The 15,377-nt window shown below is 50.0% G+C and overlaps 1 protein-coding gene across 1 annotated transcript in view; it reads right to left on the reverse strand.

Moving 5' to 3' along the window:
* Window positions 1–15,377, reverse strand: part of LOC144097579 (uncharacterized) — a 955,709-nt gene that overhangs the window by 236,329 nt on the left and 704,003 nt on the right. The gene's annotated exons all lie outside the window — the stretch shown is intronic.

The raw sequence follows: 15,377 nt of genomic DNA on the forward strand, positions 1-15,377 counted from the left end.
AACATGGAAGAGGAAACTGGATCTTGGTCCGAGAACACTGGTCGTCGTCAGTTTTTGGACCGACCGTTTTCCACGTAGGACCAGGCCTGTCGGAATTGCTGTGCACCGGAGCCGTAGCGATGGTGGTACCAGCAAATCGTAACTGAAGGAGGAGAACGGTGGCTGGCGTGATGGGGGCTGGAATGGCGATGTTGCGAACTGTCCGGCGTGTGCGACAGCAAGCTGCGCGACTTGGAGGGTGAGCTCCGCGTTAGCATCGAGGAGCCGCGAATAGCGATCGCTATCAGTCGCACCGGGGGACAGGATGTCAGGAGGACGAAGCACTGCAGCCACCGAGGGAAAACCGACTTCCATGGGACTCTTGTCGGTTAGCTGAGCCAAGGAGAGCAGGGTCGTAGATGAAGACACAGTCAACAGGATGCGCACCTGCTGTGGAAGGCGCTGCAGGAAAAGTTCCCGCAGAAGGGCACTGTCGGTAGATGTAACCAGGCCAGTAGCCAGTGTGCGCATGCGGCGTGGCAAGTCGGTAGGTTTGCGGTCGCCGAGCTCCTCGGAGGTAATGAGCTGCTGCCATCGACGCTGTTCTGTGCCGGTGGTGCGCTGGATGAGCGTAGACTTTTGATGGTCGTAAGGTCGCTGGGCTGGTGGGGATCGTAGAGCGACGAACAACGGCAGAAGTACTGGGCGCTCCGGCGACATGGTACATGGTCGACTGCGAACTGACGTGATGACGACGGAACAATGATTCTGTATCGTAATGGACCAAAGTTCGGTGTCCGACAACCAGAATTCTGGAAGCTTGAGGGCACATGCCCAGGACTCAAGAAGGACTGACTAGAGTTGTGAAGAAGGCGGCGCATCAGAGGAAGAATCCGAGGCCATGGCGCACAGGAGGTAGAAAAGGCGAAGAGAGCGGGGCTCGGGCTCCAGGCAGCGGGAGGCCTACCAGAGCGGCTGAGGAAGAAGCAGGGCGGGAGCTGAGACTGAAGGCACGAAGTCCGCAGTCACCAATTTGTGGCATATAAGAACTACACCGACATAATTGTCTGCTGTCCACAAATTATATTTTACAGACCGACTCAGCCAAGCGTAGACAAGACTGCGCAGACTGTGCGCAGAGTGTGCAGCGTCTCTTCTCGCGCACAGCGCGAAAGCCGGCGCGAGTCGTCTTTTCCTTCGGCCGGATCATCGTAGCACGTGGTGCTACAATTCCTTCTCGGAGGGAAAAACGCGCCGCCTTCTCGGTCGTCTTGCGCTGGTTGAGGGGGGAACGCAGGAGGCCCCAAACATTAGATGTATAAGTTTGCTCGTTGATGGAGGCACAAATTTCCATCCAGTGGTCTTATGCGAGCCTATTAGTATAATGGTCTATGGAGCGTTGTATGTTACGTAACCTCCTTTTTTTGGTACGGAGTACGATCAGACCACCTCTGTTTCCCGAGAATCCGCCGCCTTCTATTCCATGAGGTGAACAAATGCCGATCAGGCACCGGGTGGTCAGAAGAAACTCCAAGGCTCTTTGTGGCTCTCCGCTTGGATTCGCACAGCTGTGATGCCAGCTGGTTAATGAACCTGGATGGAGGCTGCTGCCCCACTACTTGACGATATTTATCCCATTGTGTGATAGACTTAGCCGCGTAGTGGCATCTGGCTTCATCGTGTTGGCATGGCCTCTGCGAAAACGTATCAGTATTGGAGAATGGTCACTTCCCATGCAGTCGTCAAACATTTCCCATCGAAACAGTTTTGGACAAGTGCTCCAGGTAAGATCAGGTGACGTGTCTGCTTTTTGACATATCTGTCCTAGACGAGTGTGTGTTTGGGGCTTGTTGAGAAGTGTCAACCACTCTGAGGTTCTTTGCATGACACGTCTGACTCGCCGGCTGCATGTGTTGTATCCCCGAGCGATATGGTGAGAGCTCAAGTCCCCGCATAAAAGTATATCTTGGGGATAAAGCCTTATAAAATGGGAGCTGAAGCTGAAGTCAACAGGTGCCCCCCCCCCCCCCCCCCCCCCCGATTAGCCTTATTCCTCGTATTTTCGGGAGCGACGTAAACGTAGAGGACGAGGATTGTGCGCGGTGGTGAGATTTGTACCCAGGCAACTGACGACGCTGAGTGACGCGTTGCACCACGGTTGCGTGTCTAGCTGCACGTGCACTGCTCCTCTCCGCACGTACCGTGCACTTTCCGCAGGTGCAGCAAGGTCTTCAGGCGGGACGTCTCCGTCATAGCCAATTATTCGCAGCACTGGGCCGTTGCACTCCTGAATGGCGATAACTAATAACTCTTATCGTCTTGCATGCTGAGGAACCGGGCGATCACGCCCGCTCACTTGCTGCGAAGCGAGGACAGTTGCCCGCGGCAGTAATCAAGAATAGTTAGTCATGCTGAAGCTGTGTGGCATTAGAGGCAGTTAACTTTGGTGTTGCCCGAGGAGCAGGTAGAGCTGATGCTGCCGCGATTGTCGGATGAGAAGTGCCAAAATGGAACCTCCCCGAAAGCATAACACGCTCCATAATGGTGCGGAAACTTGTTTCTATTTATTTATTTATTGGTACTACAATCACGTTGTTGGGATTTTAGCAGGGTGGGGATACAAACAAGGCAGTTTAACAAAAAAGGCCCGAATACTAAGTTCTTGCACATTTGAAGGATGGACAGCTCTAATTGTGCCAATCGTTGTTCAAGACGCCACTCGAAATTTTAGCGGTGTCATTGGACAGGGAAGATATTGCCTCGAATCTTTGCAGTGTTTTGTTAGTTCATTCTTCAAAGCTGCCGACACGCCGCTTTATCGCTTTGTTTGCGATGTAAGACAGGACCAGATTTATCTCGATTGATCGCTCGAAATGCTCGTCCGCCTGTTTAGCAACTTTAGCATAGGTGTTTTGGCTGCTTTCTCAGTGTGCGACGGGTGCCTTTGGGCCGGTGTAGAAAGGGCGCCGTTTAGCCTTGGCTACCGGTTTGGACGAGTTTTCTTCCTTTCCATTCTCAAGTTCGCTGTGCTGACGTCCCTGTGGCTCCCTTCCTTGCATTGCTGCTTTGTAGCCGGTTTATACTTTTGTATTGTGCAATTTGTTTGTGGATTTGTCGCCGTTTTGGACAATTTTTGGACATGCCAAATGAGAACTACTGCTGTTACGGCATTTGAGCTCTGCGTTCGGGCATGGCGTGCCCTCTTCATGTTGCCGCAAACAGCAGGTTTAGCATCTTGCAGCCCCTGGAACGGGGCATTGCTCCTTGCGATGCCCAATCTTGTGGCATGAGGCTGCAGCATTCGTGTTATACACAGCCTCGGTCGCCGCTTCGTATATCACAAACCGCAACTCGCGGGCGGTGCGGAAAAACACGGACCGCAAACGACCACAGTCCGACCTTGTTGGGCAGGCTGTTCCCATGAAAAGGGGTCATGGTAGTGCGTTTGTGCCCAAATGGGCGCGCCTGCATGATGCTGCACTTGCGGCACTACAAACCTCAGAAGTCATATCACCAGCGTTTTAAATGATTCCTCTGATTTGATTATGACCAGCGCCTGATGAACTATTCAGCAGACAAGAGAATTGAAATAAATGCTCTTTATGACATAAAGGATAGAAGAAAATAGTTCGTCACTGCAAAGTTCTTCGATGGCCTCGAACCTGGAAGTCTTGATGTCGTAGGTACCTTGCAAAGCAATCACCGTTCGACTAAGTTTCTACATGGCACTCGCGGTAATACATTACATATTACGTCCGCTGCTATGCACGAGTGTGGCGCCGGTGAACACTCTCAAGGTTCCGTTACACTACACATAAATAGCCCGGACCGCAGAAGATAGGAAAGTCGTCGCTGTAGCGCACTTTGTAGAGCACCGGGTGCGATATGCTTGTTTTTCTCCTGGATTTATTAATCTAACTTTGATAAAAACTACAAAAAAGAAAACAAAAAGAAATCCCCTATGTTCCTTGGTATCGGTGACTGTTGGGTTCCGTCATTTAAACTAGTGACATGGTCAGATAGAAACGGCTGTCATTTTTCCACACAGAAAACAGTGGCTGTTGTATTCTCGCTCAAACGAAGCCTACAAGCAGGCCCCACCTCAGGATAAATTTCTAAGCATTATATTTGTCAAAAAACTCGCATTTCTACCTCACATCAACGCTCACAGTGTCTGAACATACTGAAAGTACTTTCATGAAAACACTGCGGATTTGACAGAAGATGTATTTTACAAATTTGCCGCTCTGTAGTACGTTCTACTTTAAATTATGGATGTGTAGTGTATGGGTTAGCGAGACCACCCTACCTTAAACGACTCGATCAGGTGCAAGACCTAGGTTTGCGTCTCTGAACTGGTGAGTACAGAACATACCTCGTGAATAATCTGTACTTCAGAGCAGATGAACCGCCCCTTGCAGATAGGAGATCGAACAATGTGTGACATTCCGTGTGTGCTACGAGGATCCACGTTCGACGGCGCGGCGTAGACGGAGACCCGTGACAGCGGCATCATCAATTACCCAGCCATGCTCTTTGAGTGACGACCAGAAAAACCGGACCCGCCGCCGCCCCGGGGAAACAGGCTTTATCCTCCCCAATTTCCGGTTACATTCCAGGACAAGGGAGCTGTCAGCGGGCCAGAGCGCTGTACCACAGCCGACGCTATGCGCTACCGCGAAGACGACATTCTTTCCCTCCCCCCCCCTTTTGTCGTGGGCTATCGCCGGGAAGGCACCCACAGCTTCCCAGAAGGGCCGCGACGGACACCTGTCATGGCGGACAGGCAGTACTCGCCAAGAATGTGGTAAGACAGGCGCTAGTGAATTAGCTCCGAAGAGAGAGCCTGTGTATACTCTCACGTGAGAGAGAGTGGTGGCGTTTTTGTTGTTTATTTAGTTTGTATTGTTAACAGACTCTGGGTTCGAGGCTAAGCCCAACCCAAAGGGGTGGTCCCATCTCGCATGTTATTTTGGATTGGAGAATTGATGCTTTGGGCGGGCCACTGGAAATGACCGCCCTTAGTCCTTTGTTAATCAAGTGCTTAAAAGCACATGTAAACGGATGCAGTCCAGTCCAGTCTGAGCTGGGGCTCCATGCTTAGCATGTAATGTGATGCTACTTAGGCACTAACCTGCCCGGTCGATGAGTAAAGTAGTGCAAAGTTTGTTCTGTTGTAAAATTATGCTCTGCTGTCATCATCTACAAGCTCGCCTCCTGTTCATCTTCCAAGCCGAACGACACTAGAGGAAGGGTTTGTGATCCATCCTCGAAGAAACGGACGACTATTGAAATTCTACTGCATCCACGCTCAGGACGACATCGTTAGCGAAGAGGGCCTTCAGCGCCGAAGCCCGACGGCGTGCAGCTTCTGCCAGCAACCGCTCGAGCCCAACTCCGGAGCCACTCCATCGCCCCCATGAAGTCGTCGGCACGTAAGCTCGGACGCCCCAGCCTCTGATGTATAACCTTAACCATGTGTAATTATTGAATATACCTGTTTGTTTAAACTGAGCCATACGGTGTCTCTTTGCCTCTCCGTCCCGTGTGGACCTGCGCATTATGGGGGTCATCACAAATGCTTATTTGCGCATGTATGCTAATTATGAAGTCCCTAGCGAAATACCTCTCTAATCATTTAGCCACAAAGTGGCCCTCCAATACTCTGCAATAAAAAGCCCCAATCTATAAGACCTCTGTTAATACGCATCGAAGATGAATGGCAAGTATTAGGATTGCTAGATGCGGCACCTGAAATTTCCCCAACACACAATCCACTGCCATTGTGGTAGAGCCTACTGTCTGTGTGTGAGTTCACATCAACACAACTTCTCGAAAGCCAAATGTCACGTGGTCACATACTATAGGAATATTTGGCTATTAAAGACAATAATGCAAGCTGCACAGAATTCTACACAGACGACTCAAAATCTACAAAATATGTGGGGAGTGCAGTGCTGTAGTACAAGGAAACTGAAAAAAAAAGTAACATCGTCAAATTGTGCATCGATTTCCAGTGATGAATGTTATGCGGTTTGTGTACTGCGGGCAGAAAAATAAGTTACATTATGGAAAACAGCATAATTTACACTGACTCACTGAGCCTACCTTATGCACTTTATTCTAGAAATACAGTTGACCTCTAGTCGGAAGCATATAACGAAACTCTAAGTCACAACACAGGTCACAGGATAAGATGCTCTAGGTTGCTGTTACGTTTCGCTTTTGCCGTGTGGGAAACTGGCGAAGATGCAGCGGACTTTCCCACGGGCTGCCGTTGAGTCAGTGAAGGCGATGCAAAGTCTACCCCCCCCCCCCCCCACCCGGTTTATTCACTGCAGCGGGGAAAGTAAGTCTCCTCTGAAAGCCGCCAGCGCAGAGCTTACAAGGGCGACCGCAAATGAACGCTCCAAGCGGATCCAGGCGCAGCGGGTTCTAGTCATCATGTTTTGAAAGCGGCATTCGTATTCAGAGGGGAAGCTGCCGGCGAGTGATTTCCCTACCCCGGGTGGCCTTGTGAGTAGCCCGGGCGGTGCACTGATGAGGAACACGTGCGACCAGCTGGGAACCGTGAGAGCGCCACTCGCAGACATTGCGCCGTCGGCACGACGTAGATGGCATCCTCCTCTCATGCTCAACACATGATAGGGGAGTCTTCCCTAAGGAGAAAGTGCATGACGAGTGCCACAGTGAATGTTTCAGGACCCTCCTTTCTCGGCAGACCCGGTCTTCATCTAAGGATTTCAGGGAAGAAAAAAATTGGAGGACGCTAAAGCTTCGCCTTTAAGAGCGGAACGTGACGTGAGGGAGTCCACGGAACGCCATCGCCCATTCGGCCAGACGCCTTGCTCCTGAGTCAAATCGCTCTGCTACGTACGGTGGAACGGAAGTGCGGAACGGCAAACCACGTTGGGTTTGACGTGCCAGACGCCTTGCCGAAACATGTTGGACTCAAGTTGCAGTCGTAGTCGGTCGGCACATCGTTCTCGACAAACCCGATGCCACGAACGCCAGCATAGCTTCCGCGCCGAACGAACGGGCAGCAAGCCGCGTTTCGTGGTGAACGCGCTTTGGATGTGCGCTGCGTTGTTCGCCGCTCACCGCATGAGTCCTGCGTGATCGCACAGCCTCACTGTGCCCGAACGAGACCAGCAGGAGGCGCTGCCGTCGTGCGCTATCTGTTGGGGCAGTGGGGTTACGAGGAGGAGGAGGAAGAAGAGGAGGAGCAGGAGGAGGAGAAGTGCGAGGAGGAGGATTCTGTAGCATAAGCTGCACTGGCCGAGGTTGACCAGTTTCGCGTGCATCCTGGAGAGCCGTGCTACGTATGCGCGAGGAGCAGTGACGTCACAAATGTGAGTAAAAAAAGCCCTGTGTCGAGGCTGGGAACCGAACCAGGGCCTTTGGCGTTTGAGGCGGAGACGCTACCACTCCGCCATGACAGCTCCATGTTTAACCGTGAATAAAGGCACAACACAAAGCGTAAGGTATCCGACATAAGGAACTTTAATATGGAGAGACTCGAGCATGCTCTAAAGAACGGAGGTAGCCTAAAAGCGGAGAAGGGGAAGCTGGGCATAGGGAAAAACCCGATGTATGTGTTAAGAGACAAGGAGAGCAATGTAATTAGCAATATTGATAAGGTAGTTAAAGTAGCCGAATGGGGTAGAGCGGATATGGCAGGTTCTCTCAGATCATGAATAGGAGGTTACCAATACCCCTCCAGAGAAAAGTTTACTACACCTGTATCCTACCGGTACTCACCTACGGGGCAGAAACGTGGAGGCTAACGAAAAGGGTTCAGCTTAAGTTAAGGACAGCACAGCGAGCCATGGAAAGGAAATTGATAGGTTTAACGTTAAAAGACCGGAAGCGGGCCGAGTGGGTGAGGGAACAAACGCGTGTTAATGACATCCTAGTCAAAATCAAGAGGAAGAAATGGGCTTGGGCAGGGCATGTACTGCGAACGCAAGATAACCCCTGATCCTTAAGGGTAACGGATTAGATTTTTAGAAAAGGCAAACATAGCAGGGGACGGCAGAAGGTTAGGTGGACGGTTGAGATTAGCAAGTTTGGAGGCATAGGGTGGGCGCAGCTGGCAAATGACAGGGTTAATTGGGGAGGCGTTGGAGAGGCCTTTGCCCCGCAGTGGGTGTAGTCAGCTGATGATGATGATGATGAAGTTGATGATGATTGAATGCATTTATCGCATTCTATTTATTAACTCTTCCGAACCAGAAGTCACCGCGCTTACGCCACGTATATCATCGCCTTGCAGGGCTAGGCCAATAAATTTGTTTTTTCGCTCACGGCCAACGCCGCCCACGACAGCGGATTTTCTGCTACACGAGCTCATTAACGCTGTCGCGTTAAAACCCTATAAAACTCGACCCCGAGTACGGCTGAGAAGCTCCCTCTCATCGAGACTCTTACTGAGAAGCACTTCCAGTTGTTGTACGTGTACAAAATGTAGATAGTTGTAAAAAGTTTTTCTTGTCTTCTTCGCAACCCCATCTCCGATCTCCCTTGTCCCCTCTACAATCCGGCCATGCCCCCTGAGCGCAACAGTGTCGAGCCATGTCGAGGTATAGGAAAATGAGAGCGCAGACACATGAGCTTTACGAGCATGCAGCGGAGAAATCAAGAAAAGTGCCTCAAGACACTGTATGAAAGTAAAAAAGCACTGAAACACCTTCTGAGGGCACTGTGTCGTCATAAAAACTTGAGTCAAATAGTACACTTCTATACGCAGCAGAGAACCCACAATCACTCGCGAAAGCAAGCGAACCCTTCCCGGCGACGTTTTCATGCGCGCACTCTCCTCCGTCGCTCGCGCCTGCGTATACAAGTTGAAGGGTGGTATCAATTAGATTCTTTCGGACTACAGGTAGCTACCATTGCCGCGCCCAATAAACCGTGTAGCTCCGGCGGGTCCGGCGGGTCCCGGAGGTGAGGCCGGCGGAGGAGCGCCATCCTTCCAGCATGCAAAAAGGGACGAAAGGAGAGGGCAAGGCGCGAATACGCTGAAATTTAAATTTTGACAACAGATAGCTTCTACAAAGCGCATTAAAAAATTGGTGCTTGACAATCTCGTGAAGCGGCGGACTTTACCATCCCAGGCATACAGGAACATTATTAGAGCCCCTTTAAAACACACTAAATTGAAAGATAAATGGCTAGCGACTTGCGAAAACAAACGAAGTAAGCAGCACTTCGTGAAATCCATTTTGGGAGAATAGAAATCATGAACGCATCACAAACGTTTCAGAAACGTAACTTTGTCTACTTTGCATGGGACGCACATAAGAATATTGTCTGTTAACAAAACAAGACAGACCGCTATGCGGAAACTGTGGAAGAGAACTCAGTAAACCATAAATTATTGTCATGCTCAAAACTGAAGAAAAGTAAGAAAAATGTGCTTCAGCCAACATTACTGATGAATACATCCCTTTTCACCCACCACTGCTCTTAAGTGATATTGACATTATGCATATATCTGAAGTTTTTAGTTTTTTAAAGGAAACAGAATTTCTTCAAGAACGGTGATTGCTAATACAGGTTTTGATTGATTTTTAATATCTCTCAGTCACTTTCTCGTTCCTGAGAAGAAGGCTGAGGTCTCTATTTGATTGTTTAGGAGCCTCGAGATCCTTGCCTAGCCAAGGATGGCCGATGAAGCTGCCAAACCGTCTTTAAGGATTTTGCGATCAGCCATTTCTAATAATTGTTTTTGTCTATTTTTACTAGATTTTGCGAATGTTTAAGGTCCTCTACACTATAGATGATTTTTATGTCTCTAAAAACATGCAGAAAACGTTTCCTATACCTTGAGCTTGGTGCATGATGGCCTAAGCTGCCTATGTGCCATTAATCATAACACAACACACACATGGTTACTTGGGCTCAAAATGCTGCTGCTCCTTACCTTACTCAACTCATCGGTGGTCCACGAATGAAACCTACGAACTCCGAGAAGAAAATAAGAAATTGCGAGAGCTAGTGTTGAATGAGAAAAAAAAAACAAGCACGTTCCAACCCTCCTAAGCGCAGCAGCAAAACTTCAGTTTCCCATCAAAGCGAGTCGACAGCACACCATGTCAAGCCGGTCATTGACTCAGATTCAGCTTAGTCACATATTATTGGCCTCCTAAGGCAAAGTCTCACAAACTAGAGCAAGCGCTCTGAGGCGGAATGGTCAGCATGTAAACGCAAGCACTGAACACCATGCAAAGCCGGTTCCCGACTACGTTCGACTATCTCCAGCACACTGTCGTCACTGATGACGACAAGCGCCGGAAACCACTGCCGTCATCATGTGTTCCGCGGTTCAAGGCATTCACTGAAACTGTCGCAGCTATAATCGAACTGGTCCCCAACTTCGAACCTTCAGATGTTCTAAAGCGCTGCCCACTGTTTTTTTCTTCTCGAGGAAACGCGTGGGCTCCGTTCACTTCCAGGGTACCGCACATTCAGACGCCTTGTGGCACTGGACAGTGTGTGACGAGTCGTGGGGCAGCGATCACCTTTCTCTTGGCGCTTAGTCGCAAACGTCTCCGTGTTAAAACCACGACCTTTGTCACTAATAGGAAGGCTTTTCAGACCCATGCCACTGTATCTTTACGGCAGTCGAAAGCCTCCTAAATGTCCTACTACAACCTCGCACCCTCAGGCGAGAAACAGTTCCATGTGATGACACTATTCAGCTGATGGACAAACATTTGACCAATCTCTGGATAGAACCGCATCGTCTGGTGCAAAGATACCGTTCGCGTGGCAAGCGCCATTTTGATCTCATGAAAGTTAAGCGTTAGTTCAATTTAATATGTGAGTACCAGCTTCAACAAGGCGAGGCATGGCATTCCACCTGCGACCGCTTTAGCCGAGTACCGAGACTTCAGGGATTATGGCGCATGTTTCGCAGCCTCAGTGGCAAAGGGAAGAGTCCCCATTCGCTCACTGAACTCATGTATTCTGGCCCCGTTTCAGTAGAGAAAGAGGTCGCTACGGCCTTCTTTCACCACGCGTCTCTCACAACGTCCACGCCTCCAGGCGGTCAGGTCATCACAGAGTCTGGTCCCGATCTCTATCACGCCTTCAGCATGAAATTCTTGCTCCAATCAAACCAGGTTGCTCTCAATCTGCATCCGCCTACGATCGAGTAACTTGGCAGGAACCTCGTTACTTTGGAGCTGATGCTCAGGAAGCGCTCTTAGAGGTCATTAACGATCTCTGGGCTTCAGGGACTGTTCTTAATGAATTCAAACTCTCTCGTATTTACCCAATACCGTAACCTGCTATAGACTGCAAGAATCGTAGCAGTCTCACTCAGAGCAATCTCCTTGACCTCAACTTTGTAATACTATCGAGAATATGATTCACATGACTATTTCATAATATCTCGAAGCAGTTCGATCTGGTTATCGTCCAGATCTGACGAGCTTTCGCCCTAATCTAGGCACTGACGATTGTCTCTGGCCCATGTGGCGCGTCATCAATCGCACAACACGCATGCCCTGACAGACTACTTGCTGGCAGTCGATATGCACAAAGCGTTCGATAACATTCGCTACTATGTTATGCTCGAAGAGCTCACTTATAGCTACCATAACCAACGTGCCCAGAATTGTATTAGGAATTTCCTTGTAGCCCGACCAGTTCCTATACATGGCATGGTGCCTAGATGGATCTGAAGCACCTATTACTTGGCTAGAGGAGTTCCCCAGGGTTCCATCTTGGGGCCCATGCTGCTCAATCTGGCCATGTACAGAGTAGCACGAAACGTCGAAATTACCACTGCGGCCCGATTCGCGATCTATGCTGATGACATCAGCATATAGACCGAAGCGGCAGACTACACTGATAAAGAAAGCATGCTGGTCGCAAAACAGGCAGCCTGGAAACCGCCCTTATCGAAATATGCCCGCGAGTTTCCCCTCAGAAAACGGAACTTATCAGCATAGATTGTAAGCATCGGACAAATCCCGACATTCGCATCACATTCCATATTGGGCCACATACCACACAATTCCGGAACGGACAGATCAGTGTACTTGGTATGCCTTACGCGAGCTGCAACAGCCCCCAAATGTGTGTGCTCAAATTACGACAGGCATGACCGGCCATGATACACAGAATACGTGACCTGTGTAACAAATTCGGAGGACTAGAACAACATACTTGTCGCACCCTAGTTATGGCTGTTGTCATGGGAAAGATCTTATATGGCGCTCTGCTATATACATTCTCTCTGGCGGACATCAAGAATCTCGAACGCCTTCATGGGCCTACACAGCACACCAAACCTGGGCTGTATAAACACAACAATGTAGGTGCACTTGAACGCGCTGCTGCCTGGCCCCCACTGCAGCACACCATCCGCGAGGTCAACATCCGACATCACATTCACATGGAAAACACCCTTCAACGCCGGGGCCTTCTGGCTTGGGACTTTCAGCGACATCAAGATGCTCCCCCACTCATCCAGTGTCTACTTCCATTGATACGCTGAACGCTTCTCGGTGATTTCATCGATTTTGCTTATAACGGGAAAGCGTGTTCTGCAGGCTACCTTCGAGGTGCACCGGACGATAAGCGACAGTCTTCAAGCAGGCCAGAGCTGCTGATGCCGCTATAGTAACCCACGTCACTGTGGCCCCAACAGAGTTTCACTGTTTCGATTGCTTTGCCCGCTTGATTTTTGAAAATGCATCTATTTAGGCGCAATCCAGGCAAAACCGGTTGCGCTACAGCGCCGAGGGTAACTGCGTTTTACAAATTCTAGAAACAGATATGAGTATTACGTACGGTGGGCTACACGCCTCTCAATAAATAAGCAGCCCCGTAATAACGGTTCATAAGTTAACTATTCAATATTAGTTAGCCAGTCTACTAGTTTGCACCTCTTATCTCTATTGTGATGCACTACACTTTTGAAATTGTTGTCCAAATTCAAAAAGCGTATTTTTAAAAACTAACATCTGAAGTGAAACACTCGATATCTGGAAGGTGCTAGAAGTCATCGTAACACCGCCGTTAGAGTGTCACCACTTCGCACCCTTTTTCGTGCGCTCCCATACACCCATGGAGCGTGTGGGGGTAGCAGTCTCTGTCACAAAGGAGATGCCATCGACTCAGCGTGGCAAGCTCAGCCGGAAACCAGAAGGGGGTTGGTCGTTTGGTGCAAGCCAGAGAATGGTTCGGAGCCAAAGGTTCACAAAAGAAAACAAAGTTTATACAGCTAAGAGGCGATACAGAGAATTTCACAATCACTCGTACGAGCACATGCAAAGTGATTTACAAATAAAATGCAACTCATGCAATGTAGCAACCGAGAGAGATTGCAATACAACAAAATCTTTGCACCTAAAGTGCACTAACGCAGAGAGAGACGAACAAATACAATTTTTTTCACCGGGCACTGCAACAGTCCGACGACCTGAGGAGCACGACGGGGCTGATCCGCAGGTTGGCGCACGTTGCCTCGCTGGTCCGTGGATGGTCGAGTGGTGTTCTCTCGGGAGTCGAGCCGGCGCGCTTCTCGGAAGCTTAAACGGCGGCTCGGGCTAACAGACGGCGGTTGCAGCCCCTCATTTATAGGCGCAGACCGCGTCTGTGTGTTCTTCGCGCCAGGGTAGGCGCGCACATACACGAAGCTTCAACCGTACAAACTTCTTCTTCGCGCGACGGGCGCGCGACCCCATTGGTCGAGCGCAGAAACCGCCTTCCAGAAATTTCTGGTTCCTTCTCGCATGCTAAGACGCCGGCGAGAGAGCGGAGGGGAGAGGGTATCATTTAGCGCGGTCAAGGCCACGCCTTCTCCGTCGACGATGAGTAGAAACTACTCAGACATTCTACAGAAATCGACGCCGAGCGTGGCTATGTTTACTCTGGCGCCGCGCCTGCGAGCTGAGTGGAAAGCCCACGCAAGGTTTACGCGCTCTCCGGGGGTCCCTGCCCGTTGTTTTTTATTGTTTCATTTTACCGCGCGCGGCGAGATTGCTTACGCGCAGCGCCATTTTTCGAATATGTGCCGAATTTTGTGACATCGAGTCACCTGCTCTAACTCCTCGTCTTTCGTCAGTGTTACTTTAGAAATAAAGAAGGCCTAACCAATTTCGAAGAGCCGTGTAAAATTGGAAAACTGTCTTTCTATCATAAAATTTAGTGGAGTTAAACTTCTGACATGCGCATTATTCAGCGTGTGCTGGTTCGAATTCGCAGCTTCCGGTCTGGCGCATGCACGCTAAGCGGATGGTAGCGCATGCAGAAGCATATTTGCAGACATTTTACTCAAGCGACGAGCCAGCCCGACGAACAAATAGCTACTTGGCGTTTCTTTTATAATTCGCGCAAGTTCAGATACTTGGCCTCACCTCTCTTTTCGAGCGTGTTTTGTCAATTGGGTCCGGCCTGTTTGTTTCGAGCACATATAGGAACTTTGCTTAGCCTCACTTTCTGGCATCCGTTCGGCGACCGGGCTTTGCCGCTTTGTGAGCCAGCACCACCGCTACCGGTGTTGTCTTGCACGTTCATTTCGGATATCAACACGCTTTCGACTTTTCCGTCGGAATGGAGAACATCAACTTACACCGGAATGGAAAATCTACGGGCATCCCGCGGCGCACACTTTTCGTGAAAACCCTTCGTGGACTCTTTCTTCTTCGCTCCTCGTGAACGCGGCATCGGACTCAGCAGCTCAGTCTTTGGAGGAAAGGAAATTGCACTGTAGCTTTTACATACCTAGGCGAACACCTTAATGGCAGCTAAAGCTGGCGGGGTGAGGGCGAGAGGGATGAAAGGAAAGATGCGAAATAAAGCTTGGGGAGTTACGCAAGAAGGTGAGAATGAAAGAAGAGAGGCGCCGCTCTTTGCCGAGGCCCTGGCGGAGTCCTCCACTGCAGCATCCCTTCCTTCGTTTACTCTCTCCTTTATTCTTTTTTTCATGGCACTGTTGTGCGCCATTTTAAAGCTTCACAGCTGACTCCGAATGACGTTCTCAGCACTGCAATCGCATAAGTTGTTCTCCGTGTATCCCTTTCTACAACGCCGTTACTAAAGTGACATTGGGCACGGTGGCATTTAAGGGACGCGGTCACGTAATTCGTTCCTCTTCATTCCGCAGTTGTGGATCGGTGTGCTGTTGGCCATCGCCAGCTGCTTCGCCGGGCCGCCTGTGCATGAAAAGGAGTTCGTCATCCAGAACATCACCGCCTTTCACGTGGATCCTGTGCTTCATCCGACGCCCTGGAATTTAATGATAAGACAGTCAGCGGCTACGCACCGATGACAGCGTGCATGACCAAGGAAGAGCGCCACCACATCACCAGCCTATAAATAACCCACTCGGGACCGGCGCGCCCACTGGGCACGGTGGCATTTCAGGGATGCGGTCACGTAAT

This window comes from Amblyomma americanum, chromosome 7 (genome assembly GCF_052857255.1).
Source record: "Amblyomma americanum isolate KBUSLIRL-KWMA chromosome 7, ASM5285725v1, whole genome shotgun sequence".
In the NCBI taxonomy this organism is placed as follows: Eukaryota; Metazoa; Arthropoda; class Arachnida; order Ixodida; family Ixodidae; genus Amblyomma; species Amblyomma americanum.